The 14,414-nt window shown below is 39.0% G+C and overlaps 1 non-coding gene across 1 annotated transcript; it reads right to left on the minus strand.

Annotated features, from left to right (window-relative positions):
• Positions 1-6,426: 6,426 nt before the first annotated feature.
• LOC120252209 lies at positions 6,427-6,533 on the minus strand. The gene has a single exon (XR_005533750.1). It is a non-coding gene; the product is annotated as a small nucleolar RNA R71 (small nucleolar RNA).
• Positions 6,534-14,414: the final 7,881 nt, after the last annotated feature.

Below are 14,414 nucleotides of genomic sequence, written 5' to 3' on the forward strand. Positions count from 1 at the left end.
CAAGATATTCTTCAAAACCAAGCAAAGATCTTTCATTTCATAAAAAGAAACATAAATATTTAAAATAAAATTTATTGAAAAAATAAGTTTAAATGTTTTTCAAATTCCAACAACGTCACTCTCCATACAAAAATTAAAACCAATCAAATATTAAATTAAATAACTATTTGCAATATTAATTTTTCTAATAATGCCTTACATCTGATATTTACTCACTACCCGTGGTGCCATCCATGCTCTGATTATAAGGAACATTGTAACATAGGTTATTTGGCATCATTTTTGGTTTTTTTGTTTTTTGTATTTGTTTCGCTTTTCTTTTCTTTTTGTTTAGTTTTGTTCTCAGTTTTTTTAAAACAAAGTACGGTTGGATACACTAATCATTGTGTATTTTAAAAAGATGAAAATAAAAATTTATTTAGCTAGCACAAAATTATTATGACACTTTTTTATCATTTTTATCAAATTCATATTTTTTTAATAATTTGTAAAATATAAAGGCCAAATAATAATTTTTAATAAATATTTTTTTAGACTATTGGTTTTAATTTGTAAAAAAAAATTGATATCTTTAAAAATTAAAAATTAAAGATTAAAATGAGAGAGAGAAGAGTAGAAGAGGAGGTTTTCATGGTGGGAGGAAGAGTTTTGAAAACATTTCCAAAAAAGTTGAAAACATAAAAATGTTGTTTCTTTTTTTTTTTAAATATTAGGATTATTGCCAAAAATTTTTAAAACAAAAATAGTGCGCCAAACATGTTTTGCAAGTTTTGTTTCCAAAACATGAAATTAAAAACCAAAAATATGAATTGACAACAATGCCTAACGACCCCTTAATTTTTGCTCCAATTGTTGTTGTTGCTAGAATTCTTATTGTCTATATTGTGCTTTGGTCCAATCATCCATGCGAACTCAACCTTCAATCAACTCCGGGCTCATACAAGAATGACTTGTATCTGATATGTTTCTACCGGCACCGAATTCTTATTCCACAGCAACTGTAGAGACTGTCGTTAAAGGATTTGGTTGGCTATAATAGCTAAACCTGGAAAATGTTTTTGATGTTTTTGCCATCATTGTAAAATATTAAAACTATTATCATCAACAAACTCAAAAGAAGTTGTTAGATAACTTTAAAGCTCTGGTCTTGAGCTTGTGGATGATGAAGATGAACCTTTTTTTTTTTTCCTTTTTAGAGCTAATAGTTGATACCCCATAGTAAGTGATGACGATGGAAGTTCAGAAGGGGTGTCACTTTGTTCAAGATTAATACCATAAATTCTATCATAATTATCATATAATTCAACAAATAAAGTTCTAACATTAATAGTATATTTGTATTGAGGGTTGAGGAGGGAAAGTAAAAGAAAAGGAGGGTTACATAGGGTCAAAGTTAGTCATCCCCTTGTTTGAATAATTTTTCTTAATTTAATAAAAAGAAAAGAATGGTTAACTATGACACTTCAAAACATCCTAAACCTCACATTTTCTGGACTCCGATTTGGGGTACTAGGGAAGGGAGAACCCCATAAAAATTTTATAATTTTTTAAAAGACCTTAATACAATACCTTCAATTTTTATAATTAATTACATAGCATCACTTTATAAAGTTCTTCTTCCACTTTTTATGGTCTAATTTTAGGTGCCAATTATCTTGTTTAAAAAGTAAGATTCTTACATCTTATTTTCAACTATTGATCCGATCCTCGTTGTTAATTCCACATATCTTATGCTGATTGAATCTTGTGTTTTTTATATATCTCTTTTTACTTATCGATGTATATCAAACATTTATATTGCCTTGAATGTTGCTATATCACTAGTATATCCTTTTCTTTCCTTTCCCTCCGTAAAATTTGACTATTCAAACAAAGGTTCAACCTTTCCTTTCCTAATTTTAGATTTAAACAAGCATAATACACCTCCAAATAATATTTTAAAGCTATCTAATTTACAACATGGATAAAAAACAAATGCAAGCAAATAAATAATTTTAATATTTGTAAAATAATCAAACCATTTTACCTTCATAACACTACAACAATGTAATAATTGTGTGCCACTAGAAAAATTAGACAATGCACCAACAACATTAACACTTTCAGCAAGGAATAAGTACATTATAGGATTATTGGTGTGAACTCGTCTGCAAGCGCACGGAGTCTTCAAGTAATACCTCCCGTGCAAGCATGAGAGGGTCGTATTCCCTGGGACCAAGAATCTATCTTTAATTCCTCTTTGCGTATTGTCTAGCCAACAGATTCGAAGGGATGCTCTAGACTATTAATTAAAATGAAAGAACTACAAGTGGAGTCTAAAACAAGACAAGGCTATAAAATCAAAGGAAGTAAAGGGGCATTGATGCAGATTCCCTAGGGCTACAGTACTGCTACAGTACTACTACAGTAGCTTGCTACATTGCCGAACCTTGAAAACACGTTTTTGGTGTCGAAATCCTATTAATTGCGTTATTGAGCTTCACTCGGCTCTTTTAAGACCTGCAATACCTAAATAACCAATTTAGACTTAAACATGCATCAATTTATTAAAATATACACAAAGAATATAAGATTAATACTATAAAATATGTACATTTAGGCATTTATCAATTATAAATACCAGATAAAATATTAGTAGCATTATTAAAAAATTTTAAGAAGTGATAAATTTTTACGAATATCCCAATGATGAAGATAAAGAATAATATTATGAGCATTATATTGCATAAACCTACAAAATAAACATTTACATTCTTTAGTTTAGAAAAGTAATTTATACCTAAAATTCTAATGAGTAGGAACGTCACAAGAAAATCTTATAGGATATTTGACATGAGTAATGCAAAATTTTGACCATGCTTTCATTTGTGATGGATTCCTCCACAAATAAAGAATTACATTCCTACTAGCTTTCATAAAACATTCAAGTGCTTTTAATGCAGTCTGAACACATAAATTTAAAACATGACAAGTGCATATATCTTTGATGAAAAAATTTACCACCAAAAAAAGTTTTGCGTAAAGTTGTTAAAGTAGGGAATAGTTGTGGTTTTATTTGCAACATTATCAAAACCAATTGCAAAAATTTTATTTTCAATTTCATACTCTTCAAAATTAGTTTTAGGCAATCTAAAGATATTATCGGCAATATGAGATTGATTAAGAACTCTAAGTGTAATAATTCTTTCTTCCATGATCCAATCATTATCAATAAAATGACAAGTTACACCAATGTAAGAATGCACTCACCAATAATCACTCTAAATATCAAAACATATAGAAATACAATATTCAAAATTTGTGAAGTATTTAACCATTTTTTTCAAAAAGTGCACTTGTGTGATTGGTTCTAGGAACAGGGCATGCTACTGGATTTAATGCTTTATGACAATAACCATTAAAAATAATATTTCACCGAAAAAAATGATAAATGTTCAACCACAACCATTCTTGCTTATTCTTCTTTATTATTTGCATCAATATAATTAAATGATTTATTGCTAAAAGTAGTGTACCTTGAAATTTGTGCTTTGTCACGGTGCTTTTGCCTTTTCATAGGATGTTACCTCTCTATATGTTTTCTATATGTACCATAACCTCTAGATTTTATCCAAGAATATGTTTTACCACAATAATTGAAAACGACCGCAATGGTTCCATCTATCTTCTTCATGTGCCTTTGTGAATAAATCAAATTTGGGGCGCTTCTCGTGCTCATTTTGAGATGGATCTATGCTTGGAATTATTGTGTTGGACATGGCTTTAGTATAGAGATATTTTGAATATTTAAAAATTCATCATAAATTTGAGGAGAAGTAGGAAGGGGTATATTGACATTTTTACCTTTGTGAGAAGAAGTAGAAGAGTTTCTACTTGCCCGTAGAACACTGATAAGTGATTGTGCGATAAGAATACAAAGTGTTCTTTCCTTGTGTTGTGCATTACTTTTCTAGGGTTTTAAAGTTAATATGCGTGTATTTATGTTACTTTCATGCAGGTAGGGTTGTGAGGCCGAATATGAAAAAAAGAAGCCAATGTGGGTCGTAAATGCACCAATGTAGAGGAAATCTTGATAAGGTTTAAAAGCGAAGACTTAGGTCGGGTTCGAGATGCGGGAATGTGTGCCAACCTCCTTGTATTCAAGCTAGTACAACTATTTGGAGGGGCACAAGGGCAGTCACATTCAAGCATTCTGACTTGTACATATAGAACAAGATCTCCACCAACATGTACGTTATTGAAGAAGCAAAGCGATCAACGACATAAAGGTGTGCCTGTTTGTGTTACCTCGATGAAAACATGGATTCGGGAGTATTTCGGGCCGGTACTGTAGTAGGGGACTATAGCAAAAACTGTACCAGCACTGTTCACAGCCGGCCGAGAAAATGAGAAAACAGAGAATCCACACGGTCGTGTTGAAATTCCACACGCCCGTGTGAAAAATCAACAGGGGCGCTCACACAGGCGTGTCGATTGCTGATTCCAGCCCTTTAAAAGCCGATTTTAGCCACGATTTAAGTATTTTTTTCTCCATATTTTCCATAACTTGAGAGAGGGTTGCGGCTAGAGTTTTGAGAGGTATTGGCTAGGGCTTTGGAGAGGTTCTACAGCTCTAACATCGCACGCCGTTTGGAAGAAGGTTAGTGGGAGAGCTTTTGTCGGCACCGATCTGGCGAGGTGTTTCCTAGGCCGGACAAAAGGACCCTTGCGACGAGTAGAGGACTCTCCCCAAGACCATCGCCACGACTAACGAGAGATTTTCTATGGATGCTTTGTTTTTATATTCGATTTCATTTATTGTATCTAGCTCCATAGAGAGCTAAACCTCTAGTGGGTACTTGGGTATTTGTGAACCCTAGGATGTATTTGTTTCATTGAATCTCTTTATTATGCTTTCAATTAATTGATGTTTATTGTGAGTTCTAATCTTGTATGCTTGATTGTATAAATACTAACCTAGAGTGACACTAGGGTTGAGAGTTCTTCTTGGTAACTCTTGTGAGTAAGTGACACACCATGAGAGTTAGACAAAGCTAGATTGGAGAGGGTTGAGAGGGTGAGTCGAGAGGTAGCGGAGCGTCCCCTTTCCCTTCCGGTGTGATCTATCCTACCTCCACGTTCCAAGAGTTCTTTGCGGCCATAGTAGAGTGATTGGGCTAAGGGATGACCTTCCCCTGGGGCTTAGTTGCGAGTGCAACAGAGTGAAGCATTAAAGTGATTTTAGCATCTAGGGCTTAATTGTGGCTAGGGATCTTTCACCTGGTCCAAAGGGTTAGGTCTATACATAGGAATAGGGTTTACCATTTGGAATCCCTAGAGCTCATTGCAATTCTATATGAGTGCGAGGTGTTGAGATTGTTCGATTTCTCCTCCGGGATATGTATAGAGTTTGGCATGGTTGACCTTAGATTTGGGACTATGCAATTAATCATTTCCATGACTCACTATTGCATTAATTAGGAAGCATAATAGAGGTTTCTTGCACTTGAAACGATTGTCCTACTCGGAATAATATCCGGGTACCCCATCTTTATCGATTGCCTTACCTTCTCCTTTACTTGTGCTCTCTTTCTTGTTGTTTTTACTCTTGAGAATTGAATCTTGTCACACATATCACTATTCATCTTCCACATTAGTTAAGAAACAATTTAAGTGTCTTTATTACCTACTCTCTGTGGATACAATACCCACTCATCTGGGATTATTACTTCGACACCAGTACACTTGCGGTGTACATGCACATACGGACGTATCAAGTTTTTGGCGTTGTTGCCGGGGAATAGGCTTTTAGAGATACTTTGCACTTTGTTTTTCTTATCTATTCATTTATTCATTCTATTTCATATTTTCATATTCTATCATCGTTCTGATTTTGTTTCCTTTCTTTTGGTGCAGCTCCAAGTTATGACCCGAGGGAAGCCCTCCATACTGATTGAAGGAAATCTCGAGCTCGAATGTACACTTAGAAAAAAAGGGAAAGAACTTGTGTAAGAATAGTCTAATCTAGCTGATTTGGAAATAGAAGAATCTGAAAAATTGGCAAAGCAGAATGAGCAGCAGCGGACATTATCCGATTATGCCAGACCTTCAGTATTGGGGACATAATCGAGCATTGTACGTCCCCCGATTACAACTCAGAACTTCGAGCTGAAGCCAACATTCATCTATATGTTGCAGCAATCCGCGCAGTTTAATGGTTTGGTCGATGAGGATCCAAACAGTCATATAGATAACTTTCTCGAGGTGTGTGATATCCTGAAGATAAATGGGGTCACGGATGATGCCATCAAGTTGAGGGCCTTCCCATTTTCGTTGAAAGGGAGAGCGAAGCAGTGGCTACACTCATTACCTAGAGCATCAATTACCATATGGGAGGAGATGGTAGAAGCTTTTCTTGGCCGTTATTTCCCACCTGGAAAATCTACAAAGCTTAGAAATGAGATCTCATCCTTTGTACAATTGGAATTGGAGTCTCTATTTGAGATGTGGGAAAGGTTCAAGGAGCTCCGGAGAAAGTGCCCGCAACACGAATTCCCGGTGTGGATTATTGTTCAGACCTTTTACAACGGTCTAAATCCGAGTACAAGGCAACTCTTGGATGCGGCAGCAAGAGGTACCTTAGGTAGCAAGACCCCCGGTGAGGCCTGTCAATTAATTGAAAAAATGGGGTTAAACAGCTACCAATGGAATGCCAGGGAGAAGAAAAATGTGGCCGGTCTCCATGAGATAGATGCAATGACTTCGTTGGCGGCTCAAGTGGAATCATCGAGTAAGAAGTTAAATCTTCTAACTTCAAATAGAGTAGCGGCCGTGATTACTTGCACCGGGTGTGGTGGAGGACATGCCGCCTCCGATTGCCCGATATCTATTGGTGATGCATCTTCGGTTGAGAACGTCGATTTTATAGGTAATAGCATGAGGACTCAAGGGAACCCATACAGCAACACTTACAATACGGGTTGGAAGAATCATCCCAATTTCTCGTGGAGCAACCAAGGTCCACAAAAGGCAATAGGGCCATCGGGTTTCCAACAACAAAGCCCAAATGTGGAAAACAGAGTTTCAGGTTTGGAGACCCGAATAACCGATTTGGAGAAGGCCTTAACTGATTTGGAGACTCGAGAAGCTTCATCATTCCATGTAATATTGACAATCTAGGTGAAGAAATGGCATTGGCGGATTTAGGAGCTAGCATCAACTTCATGCCATATACCATCTTTCAAAAGCTAGGCTTGGGCGAGGCTAGACCTACTCGGATGACTTTGCAACTAGCTGACCGAACGGTGAGACATCCGAGAGGCATTATCGAGGACGTGCTTATCAAGGTGGACAAGTACATTTTTCTGGTTGACTTCGTAGTGCTAGACGTCGATGAGGATGCGGATGTACCCTTGATACTAGGGAGGCCATTTTTGCGGACTTCCAAGGCATTGATTGACATGGACGGCGGAGAGCTAACTTTTAGAGTTGGAGATGATAAGCTCACATAATTCCTTACTGAAGCTATGCGGCGTTCTCTTGATTTCGATGATACTTTGTATTTTCTAGACGCTACTGATGAGATTGTTGATGAATACATGCAGATGATGTTCAATCCGAATCCATACGAAGGCTTGTTTGACCAAGAGGAGGACAATGAAGAAGTAATGATGCTTGGTTTGACGGAAGAAGTATCATCTACCCCGGGGATCTTGAAGAAGGTGCTCCAGAAATTGAAGAGGGCTAGAAGACATGCATGAACTGAACAATTTGAGTAAACCATTTCAAGGCGATCTTAAGCCCGACAATTCAACCTCTACCCTCAAGAGATTTTGCTCATCATGTTTCAAAGCCATGGGTAAGAGGGCAACTTTCATCTATGAGCCCTCGTGAGGTAAGACAAGGTAAATCAAGCTAAGTGACGTTAAACAAGCGCTTCTTAGGAGGCAACCCAAGGGTTTACTCTTTTTTTAGTGTTAGTTTAGTGTTTGCATGAATAAAGTGTTGAGTGTTGGTGTCTTGATTTTTATATACTTGTGCTATGATTTTATTGTGGGTTTTCAAGTTCATCTTGTGTTTTCATGTGAATTTGGTGAAGTTTTGGTCGTTTGAACTATTTCTCATGTTTTTTTTCACTGGTATAAATTGCATATTAGGGTAGGCTCTGACTGTGTAAGCATGTTCAGAAATTTTCCACAAAACGTGCAGAGTTTTCTAAGGATCCAGAGAAAACACACGGGCGTGTGGAGTTAACACATGTCCGTGGTTTTGTATTGCGAGCTCATCCAGAAAAGGCACAGGGGCATGGATTCGCCTTGTGAACGACCATGCAATCCTCGCACACCCGTGGCTCATTTTCGCACGGGCGTGGGAAGTCCTGCAGAGATTGACAGACTTTCTCGAAAGCACACAGGGGCGTGGACTCGCCCCTATGGGCAACCTTGTGAAAATCGCATGGGCGTGGGTAATTTCCGCACGCCCGTGTGAATCTCTGTAAAGGAGCTCTCTTCATCCCGAAAAGTCACAAGGGCATGCGCTTGCCCCTGTGAGTTGGGCTTGTGAATGCCCACGCCCCTGTAGAATTTCCACACCGGCGTGCGAAACACTTAGCAAGTTTTCTCAGATGTCCAGAGCAGCCACAGGGGCATATGGCTACCCCTGTGGGTCAGGCGCACTGGCATAGGTATTTCTCACATGCCCGTGTATTTGCGTTCAGAGGCAGTGAGTATTTTCCTGAGAGCACACAGGGTCTTGCACCTGCCCCTGTTAAGCTTTCCTGTGGGGGCACACGGCCGTGTGTAATTTCTGCACACCCGTGCGGATGTACAGAACTCCAAGAGGCGCGAGTTCTTTTAAAAGGATTATCGTTCCTCTTCACCTTACTATCCTCTGGTTGTCTAAGAACACTTCTGCATTGTTTCCCAACCTCATATCACCAATTTGGAAGAATTTTACTTGGTTTTCCGGCCGTTTTCAAAGCTTTCTCATCTCAACTCAATGGTAAGCCCTATCTTTGATTTCCTTCGCAAATTCATGATTTTCATCGATGAAACTAGTCAATAATTTATCGTTTCTTCAATTAGAATGATTATTTATATTTATAATGAAGTAAAAGTGTTGTAATGGTGCATTTGTGGAGTTTAAAGCACAACCGTGCGTTTGTTCATAGCCCGTGGATCCACACGGGCGGCGGAAATTCTGCACGACCATGTGGATTTCTGCAGCTATGTTGACTTAACTTGTTTGATCAATTCTCTTTTAATTTTTGCAGACTATGGCACCCAGGTCAAAAAAGCAAGCTAATAAGTGACCGCGAGAGTTGTCCCATGAGTCCGAGAGCATGAGATTCAGTATCCCCGAGCATCAGGGTCACTTTGAGCGTTTGTCGAGACTTCGGTTCTGACAGACTCGGTTCTTGGACATGAGTATATTGAGAGATTTACAGCAGGGGGATGAGTTCGCTGATGAGGTCGAGGATCTCATTTCATTGGGTGGTTGGAGGTAGTTATTGTTGATTAGAGAGCTAGTCATCGGGGAGCTTACACTGGAGGTTTTGTCGACATTCGAGTTCGACAGATCCTATGCGAGATTCGACGACCTCGACGTAGTTCAGTTCAGAGCACTTGGACATCACTATAGTCTGAGTATCACCCATTTTTTCAGTTCGGCTTGGCTTGTATGAGGAGGCATTTATAGACAATGAGGAGTACTCTCAATTATCGATAAATTGTCTTAGAGCTCTGACCCCACAGAGAGCTTATAGAGCATTATGTGGTCAGGGCCAGTATGAGCTGGGGGTGTCGAAGGCCATGTGTCTTTTTCCGACTCGCGTACCAATATCTACATGCCATCATGAGCGTGTCGGGTGAATGGTCGTGGTGATAACACCCGGGCGTTCGAGCCGGGCAGGGAGCTTCTGTAATTGTATTCGATGATGCAGCGCACACCGATCCATCTAGGACACATCGTCGCTGAGTACATTTGATATCAGGGCCAATATTCCAGATTGGGAGCGATCTTCTCGGGTCCATACATTACGAGATTAGCTCTGGGTATGGGTCTCTTGGGCGTGATTCGCGGGGCCGAGAAGACGAGTATACCTGTGCCCCTGAGCCTGGAGACAATGAGATTGATGGGCATGGCCCATAGGGTTTGGACAGGGGTTTATGTTATGGTTCTACTGTCCCCAGAGATAGCCAAGAAGGAGGGTGATGTTGCCGAGGCTTCCCAGCCTACCCCTGAGCCTCAGTCAGCACCCATGGAGACCGAGGCACCTCCAGTAACAGAGGACCCATCCCCCATGCGCATGTTTTTGCCATCTCAAGCTCAGGATCGCTTTGAGAGGCTCGAGAATGCTGTGGGAGTGATACGGAAGAGGTAGCTGAGGCCCGAACAGAGATTGCCAATATTAGGGTTGCGCAGGCCGCACAGTATACGGAGTTCATGGCATGTTTTGACACATTACAGTAGATCTTAGAGCGAGATGTCGGCTCGTCATTTGTCATGAGGCCGAGGACTCCTCCGGCCCCCTCAGCTCCGCCAGTATCTCCTTCACCACCTCCACCAGCACCCTTTGATCTAGCACTAGCAGCAGTAGAGGATCCAGAGCGCGATATCGACACTTGATTTTCTTTTCCTCATCTTTTATTTCCACATTTTATTTTGGACTTGTATACTTAGAAAAGACTCTCCTTCTGAGTTTATTTTCATTTCGTATCTCGAGTTCTATTCATTGTCTTATTTTTTATATACTCGAGTTATTTTTGTTTTTATTGAGCTTCACTGAACCGTCTCGTGTATGTGTACAGATTGTCTTGTCATCATGGGAATTGAGACTTTGTCATGGGCACGTCCAAGGTGTTTCGTCACTTGGCCGTGTGAGCTTTACGACACGTTGGAACAACCCTCCCAAGGACTTAGCTCCATCAAATGCAATACTAGGAGTCAGGGGAGTATTGTTTTGATTGCTTCTCCCACATCTGAATCCAATTCAGTTACATTATGAATGAGCTTGCATGTGTACATTGGGGACAATGTACAACTTAAGTGTGGGGGGGAGTTTCATAACGCACACATCTCTTTAATACTAGTTTTGATTGATATACATGCTCACATAGCCAATGGCGGTTCACCTTAGTTGCATTGATTGTATTCTTGAGTTTAGGAAAAATTTTAACATTGAATGTTTTCATGGTCTAGTTTTTGCTTGAATTTCTAGGAATTTTTGCCCGATTGACACTTGTTGCACTACTCACTCTTTGAACCCTGTTGGAAACTCATGTTTGATGTATAAGGGACTAGTTTTAGTTTTTTTTTATGTTAATTCTGAAAAAAATGAAAAGAAAGAACAAAATAGTTTTGTTGTTTAGTTGTGCTTGTTGGGTGGAAAGAGCTACCACCTATGATGTATAAAGCTACTCTCATAAGTCGGATACTAGTTATGCCCTAATGAGAGAAAGAGCTATCTCATGGGATGTGTGAAAGCTACCACCCTGGTAGAAAGAGCTACCACCTCAAAAGTGTGAAAGCCACCTTAGCGGCCGCTTTGGAAAGGCTACCTTAGAGGATGTGTGAAGCTACTACCTCTTTTGAATTTTTGTCACCTTTTATAGATAAATAAGTCCCTTATACGTAGAGCTTTGAGGAGTATACTTTAGGTCGACTTGAGTGAGTTCACACACTTACACGATTTTGGGTTTGTCGCCTTATTTATTCAAGTTTTTAGCTAGAGCATTGATTTTTCATATTTAGTGTTAAAATTTCCCGTACTTACAGAATGCACTCTTTGTATGCTTTGGTGAACCTAAGGCCAAGAAGTTCCAATAATTCCTTCGTCTGTGCTTTAATGTTTTAATTTTTGTTTGAGGGGAAGAAAAATCTTAAATGTGGGGGAGTTTGATAAGTGCTTGTGCGATAAGAATACGAAGTGTTCTTTCCTTGTGTTGAGTATTACTTATCTCAGGTTTTAACACTAATATGTGTGTATTTATGTTACTTTCATGCAAGTAGGGTTGTGAGGCCGAATATGAAAGAAAGAAGCCAATGTGGGTCGTAAATGCACCAATTTGGAGGAAATCTTGCTAAGGTTCAAACGCGAAGACATAGGTCGGGTTTAAGATACGGGAATGTGTTCCAACCTCCTCGTATTCAAGCTAGTGCAACTATTTGGAGGGGCACAAGGGCAGTCACATTCAAGCATTCCGACTTGTGCATATAGAACAAGATCTCCACCAACATGTCCGTTATTGAAGAAGAAAAGCGATTCACGACATAAAGCGTGTGCCCGCTTTTGCGTTACCTCGATGAAAGCATGGATTCGGGAGTATTTTTCGGGGACGCATGCGTAGTAGGTACTATAGCAAAAAGCGTAGCAAGAATCTTGTACCGACATTGTTCACTGACCCTCACGAGAAAAACAAGAAAAACGAGATAATCCACACGGGCGTGTGGAAATTCCACACACATGTGTGAAAATTCCATAGGGGTGCTCACACGGGCATGTGGATTCCTGATTCCAGCCCTTTAAAAACCGATTTCAGCCATGGTTTCAGTATTTTTTTCTCCATATTTTCCCCAACTAGAGATAGGGCTGCGGCTAGGGTTTTGAGAAGTATTGGCTAGGGCTTTTGAGAGGTTCTACGGCTCCGACATCGCGCGACGTTTGGAAGAATGTTAGTGGGAGAGCTTTCATCGGCACTGATCCGGCGAGGTGTATCCTAGGCCGGACAAAGGGACCCTTGCGACGAGTAGAGGACTCTCCCTAAGACCATCGCCATGATTAACGAGGTGGTTTTCTATGGATGCTTTGTTTTTGCATTCGATTTCATTGATTGTATCTAGCTCCATGGAGAGCTAAACCATTAGTGGGTACTTGGGTATTTGTGAACCCTAGGATGTATTCGTTTAATTGAATCTCTTTATTATGTTTTCAATTAATTAATGTTTATTGTGAGTTCCAATCTTGTATGCTTGATTGTATGAATACTCCCCTAGAGTGACACTAGGGTTGAGAGTTCTAAATGGTAACTCTTGTGAGTGAGTGACACACCATGAGAGTTAGATAAAGCTAGATTGGAGAGGGTTGAGAGGGTGAGTCGAGAGGTAGCGGAGCGTCCCCTTTCCCCTCCTGTGTGATCCATCCTACCTCCACGTTCCAAGAGTTCTTTGCGGCCATAGTAGAGTGAATGGGCTAAGAAATGACCTTCCGCTGGGGCTTAGTTGCTAGTGCAACGGAGTGAAGCGTTGAAGTGATTTTAGCATCTAGGGCTTAATTATGGCTAGGGATCTTTCACCTGTATCAAAGGGTTAGGTCTATACATAGGAATAGAGTTTATCATTTGGAATCCCTAGAGCTCATTACAATTCTATATGAGTGTGAGGTGTTGTGATTGTTCGATTTCTCCTCCGGGACATGTATAGAGTTAGGCATGGTTGACCTTAGATTTGGGACTATGCAATTAAGGATTTCCACGACTCACTATTGCTTTTATTAGGAAGCATAATAGAGGTTTCTTGAACTTGAAACGATTGTCCTAGGCGGAATAATATCCGGGTACCCCATCTTTATCGATTGCCTTATCTTCTCCTTTACTTGTGCTCTCTTTCTTGTTGTTTTTACTCTTGAGAATTGAATCTTGTCACACATATCACTATTCATCTTCCACATTAGTTAAGAAACAATTTAAGTGTCTTTATTCCCTACTCTCTGTGGATACGATACCCACTCATCTGTGATTATTACTTGACACCAGTGCACTTGCGGTGTACACGCATATACGGACGTGTCAAAAACTTAATTTAAAATAAAAATAAAGAGTATAATTATTTAATTTACAAGAATTAAACTTAAAAACATTAAAAGAATTATTAAATAAACTTAAATAGAGAATTAGAGAAAATAAAATTGAATGAACAATATTAGAGAACTGAAGAAGGAAAGAATTGAAGATTGTAAGGAAAATTGAGCAAACAAATGTTGGGTGGATAGATATTTATGGAATAAAAAGTAATACAAAAAAAATTAGGAAAAAAATTTCTAAAACAATTCTAATGTTTAGAAAATGGGCTAAATGGTCATGAGGACAGTTGGATGCAACTATCTTGAAGATTGTTGGATAGACCGCTGGGATAATAGTTTCCTCACAATGGTCTTCCCAACCATCTTCTCAATGAGCCCAGCATTATACTTTAAATGTGTTTTTAATTTTGATTAATTTTGATTTCTAATTTAAATGTAGTGTAGCCCGTGTAGGCATGCTTTTAGTTGTAGCCTCTTATGTCGATTGTAAGTCAAATTCTAAAAGGTTTGTAGCTTGTAGCTTTTGTTTCAAATTAGTAATATTAATCAAAAGTTTGATTCTAATTCCTATAAGATATTAGTATATATTAATAAGAGACAGTCACAAAGTACTTAAAGCAGATGCGTAAATAGGGAA

Source organism: Dioscorea cayenensis, chromosome 20 (genome assembly GCF_009730915.1).
Source record: "Dioscorea cayenensis subsp. rotundata cultivar TDr96_F1 chromosome 20, TDr96_F1_v2_PseudoChromosome.rev07_lg8_w22 25.fasta, whole genome shotgun sequence".
NCBI classification, from domain to species: Eukaryota; Viridiplantae; Streptophyta; class Magnoliopsida; order Dioscoreales; family Dioscoreaceae; genus Dioscorea; species Dioscorea cayenensis.